The sequence below is a fragment of the Myripristis murdjan genome, chromosome 22 (assembly GCF_902150065.1).
Source record: "Myripristis murdjan chromosome 22, fMyrMur1.1, whole genome shotgun sequence".
Classification (NCBI taxonomy): Eukaryota; Metazoa; Chordata; class Actinopteri; order Holocentriformes; family Holocentridae; genus Myripristis; species Myripristis murdjan.
The window spans coordinates 25891106-25917928 of NC_044001.1; the positions used below are offsets into that span (position 1 = coordinate 25891106).

The following is a 26823-nucleotide window of genomic DNA, read 5'->3' on the forward strand; positions in this document are numbered from 1 at the left end:
GGGGTAGTTTGGAAAGTCACTATGTTGCCATTGTGCTTGTGTTTTTCGCGCTAGGCGATTCATACATTCCACACCGCCTAGCCTACAACGGATGTGTTGCGGCTGAAAGCCATCCTCTCAGCGTGCACGCAGAAACTATTCGCTGCAGTGATTGGTTAATTCCGTTGTCAGTATTTCATGACATATGGCCTAGTACCCGCCTAACTTCCTCCGGACAATCCAAGCTAGCATCAGCAACAGATTCCTAAAGGAGCCGCAGATTGAATATGTCGATGTCCTTTTTTTTTTCCCATTTCCTCGTTCATTTGATCTAGGCGGTCGGTGAAAACGTCTAGGCGGTGCGCCTAAGAAATTATAAGGCTGGGAAAACCCTGATGTCTAACTTTCTAATCCTGCTTTGTGGAACATCCCCTTGATGTTTTGGAGCTGAAACTCAAAGTCAACACAGCAAGGACCAAAATTAAATCAGTCACTTAATATGTTAAGTAATGATGATTTTAGACTGAATGTGTTATTTATTGTAATTGCAAAATCCTGTAGGGGCTGAAAATAAATTGTTAGACCACCTGAAGTCAATGTTGAGAGCTAGCCTACTTCTTTCACTATATTTTGGTTGGTCTTCATTTGGGTGAAGACTACAAAGGTAGGAGAATCACATATACAGTATATTCATCAGTGCAACAGCTCAACGCCAGATTGTTAAGGTTGCTAGATTTCACTAAATCCATGGTAAAAAAAATATACTGAAAACATCAGTTTGAACACCAGCAGAAGCTTTTTAATTACAGAATTAAAAAACAAACAAACAAACAAAAAAAAAACTTGACACTTTCATGTGGGGTTTCAGTGAACTACACACAGATTCACCCACACAGATCTATAAATGATTGCATTGCTGTAGACAACTACAGCTATGGTTTGACACAGAACCATAAATCAGCCTTAAAGTGTATTGTCAGAGAGATGTGGAGACAGATAGAGATGGAGGACGGCAGTTAAAGTCAGAAGTCTAATGCCTTTTAAATAGAGGTACTGTAATAGTTACCTCTACAAGCCCTCAGTGTCCAACTCAATGACAGAGAAAGAGAGAGAGAAAGAGAGAGAGAGAGAAAGCAAGACAGAGCAAGTGTAATGTCATTTCCAAAAGCGAACAAGGTAAAGGCTACGACCTGTGCATAGCTCGCAGAGCCTGACACAATGACTGTTAACAATGTAATTACATCACTGTCTGGCAGACATCCCAGTCCTTGCCTAACCCAATACAACACAACCAGCTTTGTCAAACTAAGACTCACAAGGGAAAGACAGAGAGAGATAAAGGCAGTCATTCTTAAACCAGTATAGTACAATGCTTTATGATTTCTGTGGCAGACAGGTTTATTTATTTACAACAAATTTACTTTATGGGCTACCCATATAATAGATATTTAATGGAAAAGGTATATTGCCTGGTTATAAAACCAGTTGCACCCAAATACAAGTACCTGTGGATATTTTGTGTACTTTAATATTTAAATAGTAGAGTGTCATGTCTGAAGTGATGATGAGGGCTATTCACAATATGTTCAGATATAATTAGATGGTGTGTTGTCTTTTATTGCTAATGGAATTTAACAAAAAAAAAAAAAAAAAAAAAAAAAAAAAATTTAGAAATTGCTCATATATGGAGGCTCATGAATGCCATATAAACCAGATGGTGGGTGTTCCCAGCATAGGCTTATATTATGTAATGCACATACACTATAAGCCTGCCATATCATGCAATGTAAACACATGGATTAAAAGGTAATCTCTAAGAGAGCGTGCCACACTGGGTTTTTATCAAAATCTAGGTGGGTCACAATATATTTCAGGGTCCATCCATTTAAAACTCATTGTAAAAATACATGACCACCATCTGGATATATCATGTTCTCAGAATCACGATAATTCTACACATTCCACCTATGTGTAGTTTCCACTATCACCTTGTCCTAACTGCAAGCATAGTGAACAAGCATCAACAAAAAAAAAGGATCTCTCCCATTTTAATTAATAAGATTGTCTATGTGAGTGACGAAATGTCTTTCCCCAAATCATCAATGGACACCCGGTGTCTATTTATGACACATCATGTTGCCTGTTCCAGCACTACTGACCCATTTTACCATTGCCAAAGTCATATAAATCTAATCCATGGTTTGTTTATCTTTTGCCTTGCAGTGTGGATAGCACCAAATAGCGTGACGCCAATATGCAAGGATGCAGTTAGGACAGAGTGTGTCTCTCATTGTATGCAAAGTGACAACAGCAGCAAACAACAACAGAGATTTTTCACAGCAGCCAACAAATGTCATTAATTAAGGTTCCATTTCAGAAGCTTACCTATTGTCATTAGTAACACCTGCATTTACCCTGATATTTCATGTAAAAATGGTTGCAGTGAAAAAATAATGAAAATAGGTAGAACATGCATGAATGAGTGCAGGCTCTGGGTATTTACAACTGTTGATTGTGTACAACTATTGGACTACAGACACACATTAACAGACAACAGTTATCAAGTGGCTGGTTTAACAGTTCACAAAGTGTGATTGCATGTGGGAAGAAACTGTTCCGGCGTCTGCTCATTTTAGTGATCTGGAGCTCCTTGCTGGAGGGAACGAATTTGAATGTGCATTGGCCAGGATACAAGGGGTCAGTGAAGGGTTTTCTTTGCCTGCTTCCTGGCTCTGGTGGTGTAAAGATGCAGTGTGGGCAGGTATGACCTTTTCTGTCGGCCTGATGGTGTGCTGTAGCTTGGTGATGTCTTGTTTGGTGGCAGAGGCAAAGCAGACTTTAATGGAGGTGGTGAGGACAGACATTATGGTTGCTGTGTAAAACTGTACCAGGATAAGTCTAGATAAAGCTTGTTTTTCGTAATGAATGAAAATGTGAACTTTTGGAGCTGTGATTTACATACTATGTAAAATTGAAATAGCTTATATAATAGAGCTGCACCAGATTGTAGCATCAGGATGATTGGTGACACATGAATTAAACAGGGAATTACACACATGAATTGAAATTATATGCATGAAGTAGCATGTATGTGTATCTGTGTATATTTGTCCATGTCCATGTGTGTTTTGTATGTTGATCTCTCTCTGTGTGTGCATTTGAGTAACATTGCATAGTGGCATATCCACGGTACATCAAATATTAAACAAAAAACTTCAAAGAAAGCAGTGTGTTTGTTCATCTCTGTGTGTGTGCATTTATAATATGCATGTACATACATAGCTCAAGGGATAGTGCAACGTACCAAAGGTTAAGGCATCAGTTCCCACCCAGCTGAAAATAAACATGCTCATTGGAGTCTAATGCCCACTAAATGGGTTTATAGCACATAACTACTTTAATTCAGAGAGAGTAGAATGAAATAAAAATACATTTATCACATCACATATAGAACCACTTTCATTGCTTTGCACATAAATCAGTTCCGTAATTCATTTCATTCTGCTCTAACTATTGTGTGGCTGTGCAGTGACTCAAAACTAAGTTCTAACCATATTGTTTGTGTGCTCCCCCATAGGCTTACAGTGAACATAGCATGACTAAACACAAGCTACATATGGGTGTTAATTAGTCCACAAGCCAGCCGCTCAGGCTGAATGGGCAACTGACTTCACACCAAATGGGACTGGAAACAAATGAGGAAATCTACCCTAAAGCTGAACTTACACATGCTGTTGAACAAACTGATAAGTGATAACAAGTTTATGTGAAAAGCATCCTGAAGCACTTTAACTTTAGTTGACTGCTTGTGCATTACCATATTGAGTTCAGATGGAAATATGCAAGAGATAGATTGCTCAGCTGTTAAATTACTATCCAACAATCACAACAACACTGCACGTGGAAGTCATTGTCTTTTTTGTTTATTTGCTTCCTTTTTTTTTTCAATTTCTCTATTGCCATGACTGTCAGAAAGAATTCTGCCAAAGCAATGTGGAAATGTACAATTTTATAAAACAACAGCAAGAAGTTAATCAATCCAAATATGAAAATTATAAATTAGTGGGTACATACCATGCAATATTATCAGTCCATACAGTACACTAATAATTACTTATTAAGTACCATATGTATGTTTTTGATTCTCATGACTACAGCCGCCATTTTGTGTGTGTGTGTGTGTGTGTGTGTGTACACGAGCACGTGCGTGCGTGCGTGCGTGTGTGTGTGCATATTGGCCAGTTTCATGGAGCTACAGATCAAAGGCACTTGTTCCTCTCTGTGGTAGCCTTGTTTTCTCCCTTTTTCTCTTCTATCTTCTGAGTTTGCTATTAAAGGAGTTTTTTTTTTTTAGCAGTATTTTACAGAGTTGGACATGAGCAACTCAGACGTTCAGAATTTGTGAAGTTCACAGGGAAGTGTTGTTTATTTTCAACAGACTATTTTTCTTCAAGTGTACTACCTACTGTCCACATTAATAAATTCTTTGTATCAAGTTGCCCTGATGAACTTCAGCTACATGTTCTGCCTAACTGACTCCCAGGACAAAGTGTAAGGAACAGGGATACATGGGTCTGTGCCAGTTAAATTGAAAATCAACACTGTTATGTCTCCCCACCTTCATTTTCAGTGGGTAGACATGGCAGTCCAGACGAGATTACAATCAATGAATATCTAAAGGAATAATTACACTTACCTCATGTACTTTTGGGGAAACTAATCCTGCCCAGACAGGGCTTTGGTATCTTTTACTGTCTTTTAGAAAAATGATCTAGCTTCTAAACCTCCCAATATGTCTGTATACAAACATCTGTCCATCTGGAAAACAATAGCAAAACAAACTTCCTACTGTATCTACTTAATTCTGTCATCCAGCTTCTCCTTTATCTTGGCTCTATTTTTTGTGTGTTTGTATAGACAAACCATCTGCCCGTAACAACACACTTAGCTCAACATAACATTGAAATTCAGCTCATTGGACTTAACAGTCTGGAACAAATAACAGTATTATTCTGAGTGGATTACACCTACGCTTGCCTGGGCCACCTGTTTCATGAAAGCAAAATGACAGAAATCCTGAATGAATACTGGTTAAAAAAAAAAATAAATAAAATAAATAAAGCAAGGGATTAAGATGGAAAATAAATACTAAACATCTGTCTGACTTGCTGCCTGGTTTGTTGTCTGGCATGGCTTGGTTGGTTTCAAAAGAGGTTTTTCAAGTTGGGACAGCCTTTTAATAACTGACTGACTATGTGAAAGTAACTTCTCAGCTTATTTGGATTAAGAAAAAAAAAAAAAAAATGATGTTGATGATTTTGGACCATGCTGGAATCTCCGGCTAAACTGCTTGCTCTGACTCATCACGACTTTGGCAATCTACCCATCAAGCAAAAAGACTTTTGCAAATGTCTTTTGAGGTAGGATAGGCATTCAGTGTTTTTATTAGGTCACAAGGACAAACACAATGTGTTTCAGTGAGAAATTATAAATGCAAACAAAGCCAATTTGGGTACCTTCAAGTTTATGTGTACAACAATAAACATGCACATGCTTCGGTTTCACTTTGTTTCTTTTTCTTCTTTTTTTTGGCATAGGTACTGTTACCTCACTGAAATCTTACTGAATTTTGTTAAGAGGGTGAAATGAAACCTTTCAAATGTTGTTTGGATGTCTGCACATAATAAAAATGCCTTGTAGGACATCCCTATTAAAAGGAATTCAGGTACAAAGTATGTTAAGACATGTTAGTTACATAGCTGCATATGCCATGTTCCTCACAATGCCTCTATGGGGAGAATCACTGCATCTAAAGGTTGGCCGATATTGAATTACCAGTTACTTAGCAACGGTCATAGGTTATGGAATTAACATATTGTCTGTTTTGAACCAAAGTAATCACAAACCTTGAACCAATTTTTCAACATGAAAGCACATGCATACAATGCTCATTGTGTCACTATGGCCACAGTCTTATCAAGAGATTGTATATATTCTGCATTCTTAGTTCTAGTGAAAGAAAGGTTTAACATTCATTCAGTGGAAATTTTCTTTCTTAGTTAAGACATGGAGGGCTCATGTACTCAAAACATCAATTGTACAGGAATTTAAGAAGACCACTGAACTTTTATGATTGAGAGCCGTTCATTCTTGACTTCCAGAAATGCTTCATATTTAGAATTCACGGACTGTTATGATAACAAAATGTATTCAGTGCACAAAGATGTACTGCATGCCTGGGATTTCCAGCCATGCACCATTGTGGGCAGAGACTATGCAGGTTTTCACTCCAGCCAAACATTGTACCGGCTGATTTCTCTGAGTAGCACACCTTAAACTTGAAAATCACCCGTTGCCGTCTTTTGTTGGAACAAAAACCTGAATGCACTCAGCCCTCTGCGACACAAAGTTGTATTCCCCCAAAGCATGATTTCAGTTCAAACAGAATGAAGACATTAAAATTGGATTTATAAGGTTTAGATTTAGAAGGCAGCCCTGCAAATCGAGTAGTCCTGGTTCTAGAGTGAAAGGAGTGACTTTGGCATGTACAGTCACTTTTTAGGGACATTGTGAAAGGCTCTGAAACTGGCAAGGTGGCACTTCTCAATTCATCTTTTTTTTTGCTGGCTAGCAGTGGGATTTTAGAGAAAGGTTATCTTGCACTGAGTGCAACTTTGCTATGTCTGCTACTGCTGAACGTGTATTTGTGTAGGTGTGTTGCTGAAGTTTTGAAGAGATGTGTGGCCACTTTCTTTGCACTGCTTTCATTTGTTTTTTCTGTACAGCTCTCCTTTGTCAGAACTGTTGTTTTTTTTGTTTTTTTTTAGATATATTTTTTGATCCCCTAAAAGATTACAGCATTAACTTCATTGCTAAAGGATACTGGATACTTTAGCCAGTGGGCACACAAGGGATCGAACCCTGGCTCTCTTGTCAGAGGATAAACTCACCATCATCCTTGAGTTATGTAAATGACATATTTTGTGTCATAAAGTACCATTAAATATTTTAGCCGTCACTCTTGTAATGAGGGCAATCGAAGAGCAAATCTTATTTCATACTGGATTGAGACATGCCTCTGCTATACATGGCCATCCGTATGTGCACTCTGTATATTCAGTGTCTAAACTGGCTTTGAATACAACATGACCTCACTCCCCCGCCCCATGTGAATTTCTGTGAATTAAATAGACAGATGGAGATGGAAAGACAGTCAGCAGAGACAATGGAGGTTAATCTCTCTGTTTCTCTATTTGTATCTACAACATTCACACTCAGTTTTTTTCTGCCTCCCTCATTCTGTGAGAATAAAATAGGAGCTTAGAGAGCTTAGCAACTGTGCAGTTGAATTCTTTAAAGCAGTTTTGCAGCAAGATTTAAAATTCAAAGATGTTTCAAAGATACAGTAGTTTAAGTTTCTAGATATTATCTGATGCCACATTCAAAAAGTTATCTTCAAAATGCCTTTGAATGGTTGACTGATGAGATGAACAGGTGAAATAGCTGGCTGACAAATGACTCACATATTAACTGACTAATTAAATGGCCCATTGCAAACTGACTGACCAACTGACTAATTGACTAAAACATTGACTAATCAATTGACTGTTTTATTGGTGACTCACTGGCCAACCAACAAATTGAACAGGACGAACCTAGATATGCAGTGACAGCAAGGTGGGAGATGGGCTGTTGAATGGACGGATGGAAGGATGAGATAGATAGAGGAAGGGAGAAGTAGACAGAGCCAGATGTACTGACTGCTGATGAGAAGGGAAGGATAGAGAGAGAGAGGGAAAGGGGGATACAGGAGGGTGGCAATCACAGAGGGAGATGGAGAGATGAGTAGAGAAGAGTGACAGATGCAGAGATGAAAGATGGACCAGCTGGACCCCCACCCCCTGCACACACACACACACACACACACACACACTTACACACAGTATGTCGTCATCTGGTCTGTACAGGGAGCTATCATGAGATATAAAAGCAGGAGTACGTGAGGCTGTGATTAATGGAATAAAAAAATGAAATAATAGAGTAATAAAACTCAGTTTGCTGCATCCATTTCATAGTGCTCCATTTTTTTTCCAAGTCTCATGTGTGCAGTTTTCCCATTTTTATTATAATTGGCAGCTCATTTGTCAAAAATGTTCATGCCCTTGGAACCAAGACAAAGCGCAGATAATACATTATCAGTTTTGGAAAAAAAAATGGGTGTCAGCAAGAAACTAACCTTTTTTTCTCAAGTTCTCACAACATTTTTGGAGTTGAAGAAGATACAGAATAGGCTACATGAATATTCTACATTAAGATGCTGAGGGATCCCATTATTGATTCGCACCAGCTACAACATATATGTATATGTGTAGTTTATTTACCCAGGAGACTATTAGGTTTTGATAACAGGCTTTATCAGAAGCTCAGTAAGCCTCTTTCACACATGCAGCCTGTTCTGTTAATTTGCTGGCATACAGGTCCTGTGTGATTGGCAGCCAATGTCAAAATGCCAATAAAGCTACGTAAATTTTACAGCTCAAGGAGTAGTAACATTACCAGCAATTACTGTATCTGTTAACAGCCATATGTGTAAACAGGCCTAACATTACAGAATGCATAACTTGGTGTAACACTGTCTTTCTGAAATCAGAGATGTCTGATAAAAATGTTTTGTAAAAATGTCAAACTGGACAGATAAGGGTGCTTCTCAGTGTGCAATGAAGAGATGAGTTTAAAGGACTATACCAGTGGTTTTGCATGTTTAGCCTGTTTCAGTGTTCCATGACGATCTGAAGACTTTTTCAGTCCGGGGCAAACGCTGAACTGTTGATGTTGTTTGTTTGTTTGTTTATACTTTAATATTTTGGAGGGGGCAGTATTTTTGAAAAAGGCCAGATTCACAGGTGTCATTATCTGCACAGAGCACCAGCTATTGTCTGCTTCAGTCCTTCCATTCCAAGTAGCCTACAATTACTTGTTTTCTGATAATGAAGAACAGGACAGTAGAGAACAGGATAGTGTTTCCAGTTCCTTGGTAACTAAGCTGTATTTGAACACAAGCACAGCTGGTGTTCACTGTGCTGTTTGTAATGATGTCATTGTTTTGTAGATGTGTTTGTATTTGTTCGTCGGACATCTGCTTTATTTCCACTGAAGTCAGTTTCACAGCTGGTCAAAGACAGAGCGTCTTCACAATAAGCAGCCTCATTTCACTCGCACATCCTCAGTGAAACACTGGATGCCAATTCTGGCACATATACCCAGGCGCACACACATAAGCAGGGTTGTGTAACCACCAGTGATTGACCACACCTCGGTTATGTAACTGCTCTCTTTAGTACACTACCAGCACTGTGGTGCTTCAGAGCTGCTGGATGAGTTAAAGCTCAAAGCGTGGTTTTGATATAACATTTGAGCGGCTGCCTGGATGATTTTGTGTTGTAGGCCTGGCACAATAGCAGCACAGAAAGAAAGAAAGAAAGAAAGAAAGAACATTCATTTAAATGCATGGGAACCTGGTTGTACTGTGTACTACCACTGCTGAGGGGGTTTGAGTAAGGCACTACTATGCTAATTGGATTTCCTCACTTTCCTGTGTGACTTAACTATATGGGTAACCATATCTGCAATTAGGTTGTTTTGCTGGATTTGCAGAGATAACAGAAAGCGTGTGGATAGCTCAGAGAAAGTCAAAAGCATTTAGCAATGTTAGCACAAGGGTTCTGTGCACTCACTCATACTTTATTGATCACTGAGAGGGACATAAGGGTTTACAGCAGCAAAGAACAGAGGTGGAAGTGGAAGAGCAAAAAACAAAAAAACAACAATGGAACATATGAACAAAAAAAGTGTCTTTATGATAATAACAGATGCCAGTTATGTTTCTATGCCTAAGCATATTGAGGCATCTGCAGACAGTGAACTTTGTTACTTGTTTTTTCCAGTGTGCAGACCACCACATGTCAGCAATTGGTCCACAAATTGTTTACATCGCAGTGGCATCCAGTACCTTGCAAAACAAATTATTCCCAGCAAAAACAAATCACTCCTCCATCTGTTGTTTGAAGTTGAGATTAAGATTTCTTTCAGAAACATGAGAAAAAAGGCAATTTAAAAAATAAAATAATAATAAAAAAAAAAACTTAATCAGATCAGTGATGCTGGATTGATGTCACATTTCTTGTGCTGCATTCAGATGCCATTTACAAGCATTTAAGCCGACATTGCAGCATGCCCTAGTGTTGTGGGGTGAATGGTGTCATGTGTTGGGATATTGATGGGAGTGTGTGTTTGTGTATTGCAACAATAATTTTAGGACAGCTGTGTGGCCAGTTAAGCGCTGAAAAATATGAAAGCAGCCACACTCAACATGTAGTTTTCACCAGTGTTGGGCAGTAGCGGCGTTAGAAGTGGTGATGTTACTAGTTTAACTACATTTCTCTGTAGCGTTATCGTAATGTCGCTGTTTTCTAAATCAAATAGCTTTTAAGTAGTGAAACGATTTTACTGATCAAATAGCGTGGTAGCATCCACAGAAGTTACATTTTCATAGGCATTTCTAAACCTTAAACATAGTGGAGCTTTTGCTGCGGTTTGAAATATAAGTAGGAGCAGCGGGTTACATCACCGCCGCTCACAGTCCTGTACGTGTAGCAGACAGATGCTCTTCCGTGTAACGTCGCGTACCTGTCCTGCCGCTGATGTGAAATTGTCGGCTGCAGAAGGAAACGAGCATGCAGGTGACAAAGATGACAGAGGAGGGAGATGCTGATGTTGAAAAGCCTCTGTTTTCAACTCCGTATCCACTGATAAGGAAAAAACTTTGTTCTTTCTCTCTCTCTCTCTCTCTCTCTCTCACACACACACACACACACACATCACATGTCATTTTTTGCCAATCTGTTACTGTTCGGAGCAGGGTTTCTTCTTTTGGTCCTGTGGTTTGAACCAAGTTATTGAGTTTTAAGGTCATTTACAGATTGTTCTCAAAATGTTAGCATACATGCAAACACAGCACATATACATACAGACAGACACACAAACACACACTAACATATATACACACTTCCCCCACATTAGCATATACACACCGCCTGCTTTTTGTTATTATGTGAAGCATGTTGTTTGTTTTTGTTGCCATGGCTTGTAGCAGTAAAAGCAGAGAGAGCACAGTTTTATAAATAATTGAACTGAACATTTTTTTGCCTGACTATCTCTTTGACTGACAATTTTATTGATCACTAAGATAGCAATGACTTGGAATGAAGGTTCATTGTCATGAAGCTTCATTTAATGTAGAGTAACTGGTAGCTTGACTCACTACATTTTCCAAGTAGCTTGCCCAACACTGGCTTCCACTGGGAAATTCATTTCAGTCATTTTACAGATTGTAATTGTTTTGTAATTGTTCAGAGGAGAAAATAAAAACAGCATTGCTCTGTGGCCTGAGAACCATGTTGTGTTCATTTTATGCAATGAGGTTTTTGAAAGTGACGCATCATTTCTTTTTTTTTTTAAATTTTGATGAATCATGTAATCTTCCATCTGAGGTTCTACCATGACAATCAGCTCAATTAGTACCAGATTTTCATACTAACAGTGAGATTCAGCTTTCTGGAGCCACCAACATTTTTTTACATGATTATTGCATTGCGATGACTGTGTGCTGGCCTCTATGATGAAATGCATGTGTACAGGTGCATCTCAAAAAATTAGAATATGATGGAAAAGTTCATTTTTACTGTAATTTAATTCCAAAAGTGAGATATTCATATACTTTAGATTGATTGCACATTAAGTGGAATATTTCAAGCCGTTTTTGTTTTAATTTTGATGATTACGGCATACAGTTAATGAAAATCAAAAACCCAGTATTTAAAATTATTAGAATATTACATAAGACCAATCCAAAAAAAGGATTTATAGTACAGAGATGCCATCTATGTCCATTTATACACTAAATACTTGGACAGGGCTCCTTTTTCCACAAATGACTGCATCTCTGTGGCATGGCATGGAGGCCATCAGTCTGTGGCTCTGTTTAGGTGTTATGGAAGCTATGGTTGCTTTCATAGCGGCCTTGAGTTTGTCTGCACTCGCTCGCTCAAGCAACTTCTAAAAGAGTCAAGGTTAAACAAGCAATTCTGCAGGGTTGTTTCTGCTCCAGTTTATTATTTATTTTAGTTGCGCGAAGTGTTGGCTATTTTCATTTAAAAATAGCCCTGACATAGAGCCTTTAAATGTGTGCGGAAATCATGTGTACACAACTGAGTTAGCAGATGATTCTACCATCGTAGTCAAGAGTAGGGGTCGACCAATTATCGGCCAGGCCAATTATGCAAAATAATGCCAAATATTGGCACTTTGCAGATTATCGGTATCGGTATATAAAAGTTAGTTACATTGCCAGTTCACTTTATTCATATAAAATAAGAGTCTGATACACGTATAATAAGAGTAAACTAAGAGGAGCTTCCTGTACTTTTTGTTATATTATGGTTGTGAAAGGATCTATTATATATTCCTGTAGTTTCATTCAATTTTATCAATCTCAGGGAGCTATTTTTTTATTTATTCATTTTTATTTAACTTTATAAAAAAGGTGCAGGGAACTATGTGTATGATCATGAAATTTTGATTAAACATTTGCTAAAGGCATTTGAACAAAGTTTTGTGTAATATTCTAAATTTTGGCAAAGATTTTCATTCCAAATTTTGGTTATCGGCCTCATTAACCACTAATAATCATTATCTGTACCGGCCTTAAAAAAACAATATTGGTCGACCCCCTAGTCAAGAGTTCAGAACAGATACCTCTGCTAATCAAGAAGATACAGAAGTTTTCTCAAGCTTTAGGTGACCATCCTCCAGCCAGCGCACCCATGTGGAGTCCAGATGGGTTGCACCTGGGCTCATATTTTGGGTCCATCTGGGATACCCAACTGGGCTAGCTAATTTTGTTGGCAGTTTCCATGGAGGCCACACATGGGTTAGCCCACATATGTTGATGATGGGCCCTTGATGGGCTCCATACAGCACCCATGTGGGTAACCCCAGTTTCTCCCATTTGGGGCACACATAGATTCCAATTAAAAAAGGAAGTTCTATTCTTAGGAGTGGTTAGCAAACTTTATATGAGCTGAAGGCCACTATCAAAGCAGCCTGGGTTTCCATAACACCTAAACAGAGCCACAGGCTGATGGCCTCCCTGCCATGCAACAGTGATGCAGTCATTCATGCAAGAGGAGCCCCGACCAAGTATGGAGTGCATAAATGAACATAGTTTTCAGATGGCAGACATTTCTGTATTATAAATCGTTTTTTGGATTTGTAATATTCCAATGTTTTGAGATACTGGATTTTTGATTTTCACTAAGTGTATGTTGTAAAATGTAAAACAAAAAAAAAAGGCTTGAAATTTTTCACTTTATGTGTAATCGATCTAAAATATGTAGATATTTCACTTTTTGAATTAAATTATGGAGAAACAAAAACAAAAAGAACTTTTCCATAATATTCTAAATTGTTGAGATGCATTTACATGCAGAGTCTTGGTCAGTGGCATTTCACAGTTGATATCTTGACCCTAACTGGGTCTACATATCCTGTCAACCTTTAGGGCTCTAGTTTCGCAGACCAGGCGAGGCGGGGGCGTAGCGCAGATGCGCTTTGCCAATTGGGTGTGGCCAGGCGGATTTTCCAAGTTTGGCACGCCGTTCTCGGTGGCGCAAGTACTCCGCCGTCCCTCCTACCGGCTCAAGGGAGGAGAGAAGGCGTGGAGTGGGTTTGACACAGCCGATTCACATTTAACCAATCAAATGAGCCCCTGTCCTTGCCTTTAAAATGCGCTGCGTGAAGGCGCAATGAAAGTTTACACAGCTGACATGGAGGTCTATTGCCGCAGGCGGAGCGGAGCCCAGGAGACAGGCGCGGAGCGGAGACCGGCGAGCAGTGCGGACACATCACCAAAACCTCACAGGCAGGCTTCCGGAATGTCAGGCACATGAACAATGCAATAAATACCGACAAAAAACACTATTCAATGCTACGATCACAATCAGCACATACATATATCTCCATATCAACTGTCCCGTCACAACTGATGTCAGATCAAAGGAGATTGGCACCGTTTGTGCTGATTGTGAGGTTTTGGTGATGTGCACCAGCCAGCCAAACTTCCACTGCGCCAGCTCCGCTCCGCCTTGCGCTGAAAGTAGACGTGGTTTCAGATGGAGAGCTTTTGGCGCACCTCGGTGAAGCCTTTTGGCACGAAACTGTCACTGCGCCAAGCTGAACCTGTCGGCACCTCCCCCCACTGCGCCGCCACTCCCATCTCGGCGCACCTCCGCTTGCGAAACTTGGAAACTGTCCGCCTCTGCCGTTTCGCCAGTCGAAACTAGCTCTGCGCGGGGTTCGCCTCACTGCGCCACCCCGCGCTGCGCCGGGAAACTAGAGCCCTTAGGGTTAACTTGCGTGTATGATCTGGGCTTGATTTCTCATTAGTCAGTTACATAGTTTCACAGTATCATTGACTTAAGCTCAGGGTTGATTGGCACTGATCTAGAGAAGGGACTAGCATCAACTTCTTCAACTCTGCCACGCCCACAATTGGGTTTGGCGTCACTGTGCAGCCAAGCTTTATTCAAAGCCAAAGAACTTTATTTTAAATTCTAGTGGAGATCCCAAGGATTCCAAAGATACCAAATGTGTCCTGATGATTTTTTGACCTATTTAAGGGGGAATTCACCTTGAAATCTCAATTTAAAGGGGTAAATGTATTGGATTTGACACCTACAATGTTGGTACAATGTTTTTTAAAGGCTTAATGATCACTTGTCAGACTATATAGCCTGTTTAATTACTTTTTGATTTGTTAGTTCCATCTACAGTACATAGTGTATAGTACATTGTAACTATTTTGGAAAAGTAGTTTACAAATAAATTATTTACGCAGGACTGGAACATAAGCAATCCAGGCTTTTTTCCCCAAAAGAAAAAAAGAGGCAATATTTGTTTTAGCTCTCTATGTATTCTCTCACAGGATTTGCTGTAAGTGGTGTCTGAATAAATAAATGAAAACTAGAATCGAAAGAGCAGCTACATACCAAAAGAAAATGATTTATTTTTTCATGCATCAAAAAGTCCAACAACTTGTTTGTGCATCTGTTCCTATCGGTGCAATAAATATCATAGCAGCACAGACCAGAAGTCTGCTTGGCTTTTTATTTGTCTCATGGAACATATGTTACCCTTAATATATACTCTATAGCAATATTTATTCTAGCCACTGTTGAAGGCACCACTGGACAGCCTAACAGCAGTGAGTGAGAACATGTAGAAAGAAAGAAATAAAGAATATTTGAAATACCTAATTAGTCAGTTTTGGCTTTGGCTAAAACAACCGCAGTCCAGACTTTTCAGTACAGTGCTACAAAATGTTTGCACTGTTGTATTATTGTTCTGTCGTCTTTCTAGCTGCGTCTCAATCCAAGTATTTCATGTGAAATATGATTTATTGAATGAAAAATGCTGAACTGAAATGCTAGATTTCAATTAAATAACCTCAGTATTGGGAAGCACGTTTGCTTGCTTGCAAAAAAGTTTTTTTTGTCAATAAAGATAACATTGGATATGGAACAGATCACAACTTCTATGCAAGCTGCAGCTTCCTTGCACTGTAGAAATGCCTCTCATGGTTGCATTACCATTAGTTACATTCCTTTGATGTTTTTTTTTTTTTTTTCCTTCAGACAGCATGAAATATGATCAACATTTGAAAAAAGAATATTAATGACTTGCCAAATACTGATCAGTTCTTGAAAGACACTTTCAGTGTTTCTACCGTATGCATTTTTTATGTTCAGGAAGCCAATTTATTTGCTTCATCCCAGTTGATGGAGATATACCTAATCCACTCTGCTGTATAGAAACAGACCGTTACACACAGACACTCTCTCTCTCTCTCTCTCTCTCTCTCTCTCTCTCTCACACACACACACACACACACACACACACACGTGCGCACACATACACACACATACACTGACTCCTGCTTACTGGCCTGTTTCAATAATTCAGAAGAATGACTGGCTGACTTGCTAGCAGTGGGCTCTATCCATGGACTCAGCCAACTGTCACTCACAGAAACACACACACACACATGCACAGACAGAGAGCACACAATCTGGGTGAATGGTGCTGTGCAGTGTTAAGAGTAACATGTTCCAACCGTATTTAGATCATTTTTCCTGCTAGCTAGGGAGTAAGGGATTCCATTTTAATTTTCAGTAATCATACGTTAATGGTCTAAAAAAGAAATCCTGTTACTTATGTTATTTAAGCACAGACTACTATGATACTGCATCCATCAACTATATACTATTAACATACTAATACTACTAACATACTATTCTTGCTTGTGTTAATGTTGGCGAGTACAACATATTGAACCAACCTCTGAAATCTACTAAGATCAAATCCAGCATTAGTTAGTCAAGATGGGATTTATACCAACTGATACTGTTGCCAGTTCACCCATAATATGATGCAATATGATCAGATGATAATAATCTGTTATGTAATCTGGGATGTAGCAGGAGTACTGGCGTAGGATCACATTTTTACATATGCCTGTGATTTTATATGAAAAACTAGGAATAGATTATGTATATGATTTGGTATCTTCTGGTAAGAGCTGATCTCAGTTTTAGAAAGTAACTCAATATATAGTAATTAGTAAAGTAATGTGAATACAATTCATAGGGTATAATGAGTAACTTTACTGGATTACTTCCCCAACACCGGTAATTTATCTTGCAGTTTTACCTGTACACCAGTTGAGCTTCACTGGTTTGATTCCACAAAGACATTCCTAGCTTGTGTTTTACATCTATGGTGTGTCATTAACTGGAATGAATGCAAAAAAGTAGCAGTGCAAACTCATACAGAAGATTGTTTTGTTAGTGTTTCTGCTTTACTGAATGGAGCACATGCTACCGGTATTCAAGTAATGTTGTGACCATGGCTGTTTTTTCAACTGTCATGGATGAAGACACATTTTATTGAATTGACAGCAGGTTTGGATTGGAAGGACATAAGGGGCTCTAGTTTCCCGGCGCAGCGCAGGGTGGCGCAGTGAGGCGCACCCCGCGCAGAGCTAGTTTCGACAGGCGCAACGCGCGAGGCAAACGGTTTCCAAGTTTCGCAGACGGATCTGCGCCGAGATGGGAGTGGCGGCGCAGCAGGGGGAGGTGTCGACAGATTCATCTTGGCGCAGTGACAGTTTCGTGCCAAAAGGCTTCGCCGAGGTGCGCCAAAAGCTCGCCTCCTGAAACCACGTCTACTTTCGGCGCAAGGCGCAGCGTGGCTGGCGCAGTGGAAGTTTGGCTGACAGGCGGGCAGTGCGCACACGTCACCAAAACCTCACAGGCAGGTTTCCAGAATGTCAGGCACATTAACAATGCAATAAATACCCTCAGAAACCACTATTCAATGCTACTATCTCAGTCAGCACATAAACGTATCTCCACATCGACTGTCCCGTCACATCTGATGTCAGATCAAAGGAGATTGGCACCGTTTGGCAGCGTAATGGAAACCCAACCTGATCACCTGTCAGTCAAACAATGTGTCCCATACAGTGATGTCTTTTTTCCAGTCATGGTGTCTGGCGCTGCCCCTGTTAACTACACCGTTTTTCTTCCATATATATTTAAATATTCCACTCTGGGTTTTCGTTATCCGGTAATCACCGAACTATGACTGGTAAAATCTGCCAAAGTCCAGTAATTTTTAAATGTCCGGTGAAAATATTCACAATTTGAATTTTATTAAAACAGTCAATTTCCACGTAATTTTATTTATAATTAAAAAAAAAAAAAAAAGAGACTGCGTGATCCCTGTCTCCGGTGTACCAGAGGGAGAGAGAGGGTTTTTTTCTGCAGAACCGGATCAAAACAGCACAGCGAAGTCGCTGAGAACAAGGTCACAAGACTGATGCGCATTGCAAGTTGCGGAGAGACACTTGAGACTTTTGATTTTAATTCAGCTGATGAATTAAGTTTTTATTGCATCTATTTGATTTCAAGTTGGCAGCACGCCGCGTTATTAAAATGATATGAGCCAGTTTTTTTGTTTGCAAATTGTAGTTGCAATTGTATGCAACGTTCATGTTAAAAGAGCACAGGCTTGTGCAATATTTATTTATTTATTTTAGACGTTACGCACGTGAGTCAATTGACGGCACTAATTTAATTTGATACAGCCTGCTTTTCAATAAAAAGATTACGCTATAAATTGACATGCCTTGATATCATTCTTATATAGCCTGCATATAATTTTAAGCTCAGTAAATTCAGATAATATTTGACCGGAATTTCAAACATTTGTCCGGTAAATTGAAAACCTGCCGGTCACGTTGTCCTGTGCCAATTTTTTCTAACGGAAACCCTGATTCCACACATATCGAAAATGTAAAATGCATCGGTTCCTTGCCAGACACTGGGCGTTTAGAACAGCAAATGTAAAAGCTTTCATGAACCGGATTTTGTTTTAATCTCTAGTGTGTTGTTGCATCAGTAAGTGATGGAGTCGAAAGTTGCAAAACAAACATGTAGGCTATTTATATGAATATGGAGAGGATTATCCTTTGAGGTAAAAACATTCATTAAAAATGGGGGCTTCACAGTAAAATTTATATTTGCTCGTAAAAATCAATAACTTTAACAGACGGTGACAGAGCTGGAAAAAAAGAGATGCGAGGCAGGTAGGTAATGGAAAGACAGGGGACTCAGGAAGACACATTTAAGGATAGATGCATGGATGGATGGGTGGTTAGATGGATGGGTGGACAGATGGATGGCAGGTAGCTCCAGCAACATTGCAGCATCCAAGACTGGCCTCAGTGCGTGTGTGATGCGGCTGCTCTCTTCATCTATGTCAAATGTGTAGACTACCACTACGCCTTCGCGCAGCGCATTTTAAAGGCGAGGACAGGGGCTCATTTGATTGGTTTAAAGTGAATCGGCTGTGTCAAACCCACACCACGCCTTCTCTCCTCCCTTGCGCCGGTAGGAGGAACGGCGCAGTAGTTGCGCCAAGGCGCACGGCGTGCCAAACTTGCAAAATCCACTTGGCCACACCCAGGTGGCGCAGCGCAGCTGCGCTGCGCCCGCGCCTCGCCAGGTCTGCGAAACTAGAGCCCAAGATGTGATTTCTTTAAACCCTTAATTTAACACGACTGACAACACTCTTTTTGACCAGTGAGCATATCTATACCTACTGAAATCAAAGACGCAAACACGGCCATAATTAGAGTCATAGTTGACTAAATGTGCTTACAATCACCAAAATGTACAAAATTCAAAGTGTCTCCACACTACTTCTGCTGGTAGGAAACTGAAAATTAACCATTCCAAAGATGGTTTGCTATGAAATACCACCCAGGGTTCCTTTAACATGTCAAGTACATGGAATTAATATAACTTTCTTTTATCACGAAGACATGCATATGAAATTATAGTTATCAGAAAAAAAAAAAAAAAAAAAAAAAGTAGATAAATATTATGTCTTCACATAATATGACATTGATTGGTCTACCGCTACCTGTAGGCTCGCAGGGGTTACAGTCACATGTTCTCATGCTTGAGAGTTCAACCAGCCAACAAAGAGTTACACTACTGCTCAAAAGTTTGGAATCACTGAGAGATGTTTACATTTTTTTAAAGAAATGTATACTTTTGTCCACCAAGGCATTACTCCAGCTTACTAACAACAAACTGGGTCAGTGATCATACTAATTTGGTGCTAGATAACTCCTATTATATTGCAATGTGCAAGTGAAAACAATTCTGTTATTTATTGATTGTGGCCAGTTTTTATTGGTTTATATAAGGGCCAAAAGATTGCTCTAGAAACTCATCAGCCAATTGTTGTTAGAGAGATGAAGGCTGTTCCATGAAACTGAAGATCTCATACAAAAGCGTGCACAAATAAAGAAGAGAGCAAAGTGGTTCTGACTAGGCAGAGGCAGAAACAAGAGTTGGCTGATGAGTTTCTAGAGAAAGCTGTTTTGTTTTTGACCATGCCAGTGTAATAGATAGTACAGCAATTGAAAGAAACACAGAACGATTGTTTTCATTTGTGCCAAATAGAGTGGGACTGGCTTGTTAATACATTGGACTAATGTCTGCTGAAAATGTGGCTTTGCAATCATATTAAATAAAAAAACACTGAAGCAACCTATCTCAAACAATAATAGCAATTTGTAACCTGCTCATGTTATCAGTGTATTGGCTATCGTGTTTCAGTTTAATCCTACCTTGGTGAATAAATATGTTTTTTTGTTTGTTTGTTTGTTTGTTTGTTTTTCAAAAGTTTCAGTGATTCCAGACTTATGAACAGTAGTTTATCTGAAATTACACTTAAAGATCCAAGAAGCAGTTGCAGTGTCCATTCAAGTCCACAGTCCATTAAACATTACTAACACATATTTGTTTTAGTTTTTCATGGGAAAGGTTAACTGAATACTAGGGCTGGGCGATATGGACCAAAAGTCATATCCCGATATATTTAGGCTGAATATCGATATACGATATATATCCCAAAAAATTTTCCACAAAGTGGGAGCAAATGTTCAGTCAAAGTCAAAGCCAAATATGACATGACGGGGCTGGAGCTTTTTCGGATTGTGGATGGCTTGTGGCTGGGGCTTCTGCAGTGTTCCTGGTAGTATCTGGGGGGCAGGAGCTACAACAGGAACGTCCTCTCGCTCGACCCTCTCACCTGCCGTGTCTCCACTGAGAGGGCTGAGTAGGAGGAAGGTTCCTGTAAAGTTACCGGGCGGTTGCGCGACCATGACCGGGGCATCAAAATGCGTGTTGTTAAAAAAGCCTGTTGTTAGCGTTAGCTAATGTCCGCTAAAGCTAACATTAGCGTCCCTAAAATGGCAGCTAAAAAGCCTGTTGTTAGCGTTATCTAACGTTCCCTAAAGCGAACGTTAGCGTCCCTAAAAATGCCGGCTAAAAAGTGTGTTGTTAGCGTTAGCTAACGTTAGCGTTAGCTTGGTAGTGTTGACCGTGTTGCTAGGGACACCTAGTGCCCGGCTGTTTGCTTTCTGTTGACAGCACATCGCGCCGTGAGTAAATCCAGTCAGCACCAAGTAAACTCCAAGCCCCACCGAGGAGTTTTCGGGGCCGCTCAGAGTCCCTACCCCGAGGCAGGTCAGTTTTTTAGCCCCTGTAAAAGTTCAGGAACTCTCTCCCTCGGGGTAGTTCGGCCCCGGCCCCATAAAATTACTCCGAGAGTGCCGGAGTGTTTGTTCCTGCCCCTCCCCTCTCTGTGCACGACAGAGGAGGGGCGGGGGCGCGTGGAGCAGTGCAGCAGAGCGAGGATCACAGCGCAAATTTGAACTATATCGATATATGCGATATAGTCTAATTCCATATCACATTTAAAAATATATCGATATAATTTTTATATTGATATATCGCCCAGCCCTACTGAATACCCATTCACAGTCTTCTGGTATCAGACACTGAGCAGCTTCCCTGGAACAGTAGGGATATGGTTTGACTAATGGGGGGTTTTATCGCCAACTTTTGTGCTAAATTTGACTGTTTTTATGCCAAACACTTAGAGACAATTCAGCGTTTCTCTTAGAATGTTATTTTTGGCAGAGTCAAGAGGCATCTGGAACAGCGACTATTTGACAGTGAAACTAAGCTGAAACTCAGTAAAATAATATTAGCATCATTAGCATTATTGAAATCAGTGGCACTACTTCAGGGAAGGGCCTTCTATCATATCAGAGGTGGACAAGACTGATTAGCTTATGTCTATGTTATGTATTGGCCTTATGTACCGACAAAGGCTTTTCCTAGTTTCATAGAGATTTTTTTTTTTTTTTTTAACACCTTTCGTGTTTATCAGTGGACTGCATTTTGATTTCTTGTGTCACTAGGGGATGCTTAAAATCTCTACATTGTCAGTGGGAACCCAAAGCCGGTTGAAAGCCATTGTAGTATCACACATCAGAACCCAGTTCTATCAAAGGATACTCGCTGTCTTACAGTGTCCAGACTCAACTTTGTAAATGGAGTCTCTCGCCCCAGGGAACCAAGCTCATTAAAACAAAGCAGTTGTCTTTTTCATGTTGGAAACTTGCAAGAAAGTAACCACTGACCCAGAGTTTATGTAATGTAGTTGTCTTGTGCAACTTTAATGCTTTGTGCTGCACTGGATTGTATAAAAGTTTAATGCCATGTGCCAGTGCACTGGGTAGATTCATGAAAAATAAGTTTTGCTGTGACAAACACCACAAGGTCCATGTGGACTTAGCCCCAGTTGACATTTTTAGACAGTTAAGAGGAGAAAAATGCATATTTAATGGAAAAAAATGAACCCACAGGTTATCTCACAGCATAGATAGATAGATAGATAGATAGAAACTAAAGAGAAAGACAGACAGACAGGAAGACATGTCACTTATTTGTCTGTCTGTAAAGAGCTACAGAAACAGGGTAGTACAGGGTTACATAATGGCCTTGAACTCTGTTCTGCCATGCAGGCAGATTGGAAGAATGCTCTCCACTTTGTAGTGGTGTTTCTCTCAGGGTCAAACATTAATTAGATTTTGAAGAAATGAATAAATGAATGAGTAATGAATGAATGAATCAAACAATTACACATTCATGAAATCAATCAATGAGTCATTTTGTGTTTTGGCAGCAATGCACCACTCAGTTACACTGCTGAATTAAACGTGAGATGATCCTCATACAGAACATTGGATAGACTGTTTTTATCAGTGCCCGGTGGATGTAATGTTAGGTTCATGCCCTTGCATGTAATATGGAGAGCGGTCTTGTATAATAATGCCAGTCAATCAATATTGCTGCTCCTAGCAGATGTGCTGACAAAGGAACTGTTTTACTACTTTGTGGCTTTGTTCATGTGTTTTCAAGGTCACATTGAGAGTGTGGAATTAACCCTTTGAAAGTTCAGCACTTTTACTTGATTTATTGCAGTAATATGGAGGGAAAAGGTGATGAGCAAGTTAAAAATAAACAACAAACAAATAAATAAATAAAGTAAAGTAACAAATTCAATAACTGAACTTTTTTTTTTTTTTTCTTTTTTTTTTTTTTAGATCAACATGTTAAATAAATAAGTAAATAAATAAATAAATATTTGTCAATCTGCACTAGGAGGGTAATCTAATGTCCATCCCTTGGAAAGGTAGATTGTCTGTATGGTGCAAGGTGGAGTGCATTTATTGGCTCCAGTTTGTGCTGTTCTAGGCAGATTTCATTATTGGCTGACTGTGATAACTCCTCCTCGTGTGTGTGTGTGTGTGTGTGTGTCTGTCTGTCTGTCTGTCTGTCTGTGTGTGTGTGCGTGTGGGTGGGTGTGTGTTTCAACTTGATCCTGCTGATATCAAAGACACCGAACTGCCCACACTATCAATGTGAATCCAGCCTCTAGCTCCCCCTTCCTCTTTTGCATATCTTCCTCCTTCCCTTCTTCACTTCCCATTCTTCCACTGCTCTTTCCCTTCTTCCGTCCACCCACACTCTTTGACTTGTTTTTTTTTTTACTCACCACCTCCCTCTCATCTGTACCATCTTTACATGTTCCCTCTGTTTTCCTTTTAGCCCTCTCCCTTTCACCCTTCCTCCCTCCTCATTTTGATCCCTCCCCTCCCTGCATCCCTCCATCCTGCTGGCTCAGCTGCTACAGAAGCAGCCTTTGTTTCAGCTGTGTCCTCCATCCTTTGAAGAAGAATAGCTTTAAAGAGAGAGGGAGAGAAGGAGGGTAGAGGGAGGAAGCAAGGCATGGAAGGGGGGGCCTGACCTGCTGAGGAATGTGAAAACGGCATGGAAAGAAGGAGGGCAGGGTGGAGAGGAATAAAGGAAAGCTGAGGGAGAAAAAAGGACAGAGGGAAAGAAGGAAGGAGGAGGGGATATCTGTGAATCAATGCTCAGGGTTGTTCAAATCATTGATATCCAGTAGCGACAGCATGTGAGGGCAGATTTCCTATAGGACATGTGCTCTCAACTTAGCACACTTCTGCTTGGTTCAATGATACACAGTTTCAGTGCTTAAGCTCTCAATTACTTGAGGGGCATTCACTCAGTTTTTTTTTTAAAACTCCCACTGCGTTTCCACAAATTTTGCACACCTGCATCTGTAGAGCTTCCAGTTGGCACCTACTGAGCAATCACATAATATATTTCATGGGTTTTGTTGCGTTCACTATACCTACAGTGTAGCAGTGGCTTTTAGTGTGTGCTCCAAACACAACCAATAATCCTTACAAAAACATTTCCCAAGGAACATATAAAGAAGGAAGGGACAGTATGGCTCTGTTCCCACCTGGTATTAAAATGCGTCTTTGGCAATCCAAACACAAGTGGACCACTGCCAGTCCGTAAACACCTGGCATTAACACACGTCTCCAAATGCATCTTGCCTGCCTTCTTGTATTCTGGTATCACTTTCCTGCTTTATCTGGAAATATACATGTATCATTTCAGAGAGAGAGAGAGAGGGGGAGAGAGAGAGAGAGAGAGAGAGAGAGAAACCGTAAAATGAAATTCTTACTTTGTTAGTCCTCCCTCCATGCAAAAAATAAAAATAAAATGTTGTTTAACAGGCAGCAGATATTTAACAAAAGGAGACATCCTTGCGTGCTCCAGCCTCATTTTAATGCTCCGTCAATCACTGAAGACGCTCTTTACATCTTTTACAGGCTCGACCCAATCACACTCAGGCTCAGATTATTTAATTATTCTAGTGGGTTTGAGAGGGTTCTCGCTCAGGTGGATATATCAGCCTGTGATATTTCTGTGGTATTCCTGTAGTAACTGCAACACACACAGACGCACGGCTGCCTATAATATTTCTGTAGTATTCCAATAGAAACTCTAGTAACTCTTTCTAGGAATAGAAAAAAAATGGTTTAATTGTGCTGGGTGACAAAATTTAAGAACTGACGCTGCCTCCGAATTTTATATGGAAGAAAAAAACCTACATATTGTTAATACATATTTTAGAGTCCCCCAAAAATTTCTTGCATCATGTTTTTAGGGGAGCTCATTACTTATTAAGGAGAGCTTTTATACATTAAACAGCTGCCGACCTGCACTTCAGTTTGCATTTGGCCCATCAGCTGACAGTTCAGCTGTTTTGGGCAAAGTCAGGAAAGACACTTTTTCTACTGGAAAAGTAACAGTCTGGCCTGTGTTGGGGGTGTTGGCCTAGACCAGAGCTTAAAGACAGAAGATATCAGGCAAGTAGGTGGTCCTTCAATGCGTCCTGGGACATGTCTGTTTACACCTCTAATGTCATGGGGACACAAGCACCCCAGACCACCTACAAATGCGTTCTGCAATCTGATCACTCAGGACCAGGTGGGAATAGGTCTATGTCATAGTGATGCCGTTTCAAGTTTGCACTGGTGCCAGACTGGTGCCACTAATACTGGAGTCAATGGGATAGGCATGAAAATCCCATTATAAACCATTACACCTCTGCTGTTTGAGGTTGGACCGCTCAAAGATATAACAACTATGTAATCAAACACATTTTAAATCATGCAGAGTGGTGTTTTCTGTCAAATGTGCAGACACGTGTTTTTCTTTGTCATTGGTCTCTAAACATCAGGAGTCTCTCCAGCAGCTGCATAAAGTTTAAAGCCATTAACTAAAATTGACAAAACAATGCTCATATTAGCCACATGCAGGTTTGAAATGTACAATTCAATGCATCATATATAAGCTAGTTAGCAACATGCAAATAGTTCCAAAAACTTGACTGGGACACTAACCTGTGAAAATAGGCATAAACAGAGGGGCTGCAAACCCATTCAAAACAATGACAATTGTTTTTAATGCATTTTGCCTCACACACTACTTGGTGACATATTATATTGCCAATTCATTTATTTGTTCCTTGTCTTTGCCCAGGGAATTCAGTAGCAGTTAGTATAAAATGTTCAGCAATGATAAATCTAGTTAAATCATTTATCACTATCAAAAGTATCTTAACATGTACAGTTACAATGTGATTGTAATGCAGTGACAAACTCTTCCCATATGGGTCCTTGGGGCAAATTCTTGTCAGGGACATGATAATGTCCCTGACATGATGATAAATTTTTTTTTTTTTTTTTAAACTCATGATGTAGAAACGAACAGCTACAAACATTGGATGTATATACACTCAGTGGCCACTTTATCAGATCCACCTGTACAGTCCAATACAATTCAATACAACTGCTCTGCCATAAATTTTACCTTTAAACTTTATAGTTTACAGTATAAGTTTTTGTTGACATTGTGGAGAAAATGTCAATTTAATTATTTGCTTATTGTTGAGGTTGGAGTTTGTAGAGGTCTCGACTACATTACATTGAGAGGTGTTTCTAATTTTTTGTCTTCACTATTTATATACGTGAAGGGGACAGAATCTTAGAAACACTTCTCAATAAAATGCAGCCCAGTACAACAGCACCACTAACTATTTATTTTATCTTATTATTTTATTTACCTTTGTTGATCCTACTTTCCCAGTAATGTTTTAAATTTCTGACATTTTTTGGTAATTTTCTGTTCATTTTTTTGTAACCTTTGACTAATTTCTTGCTAATTTCAGTCATTTCTGGTCAATTTGCCCCTCAGCCTTTTTTCTCATTTTCGAAAGAAATCAACTAAATTCGGTAATGTTTCAAAGGTTTCACTTGGGCAAGCATTAAAAAAAAAAAAAAAAAAAATGTACGTATAGGAGTGAGTTGGGACCACCAAGTCGTGACAGTTGCCCCTAACTCGCCCCCAGTCTGATTCACTG

General features: G+C 39.7%; 1 protein-coding gene across 2 annotated transcripts in view; it reads left to right on the plus strand.

The window, feature by feature from the left end:
• lrfn5a (leucine rich repeat and fibronectin type III domain containing 5a) overlaps positions 1-26823 on the plus strand; it is a 112989-nt gene that overhangs the window by 21593 nt on the left and 64573 nt on the right. The window lies entirely within an intron of this gene.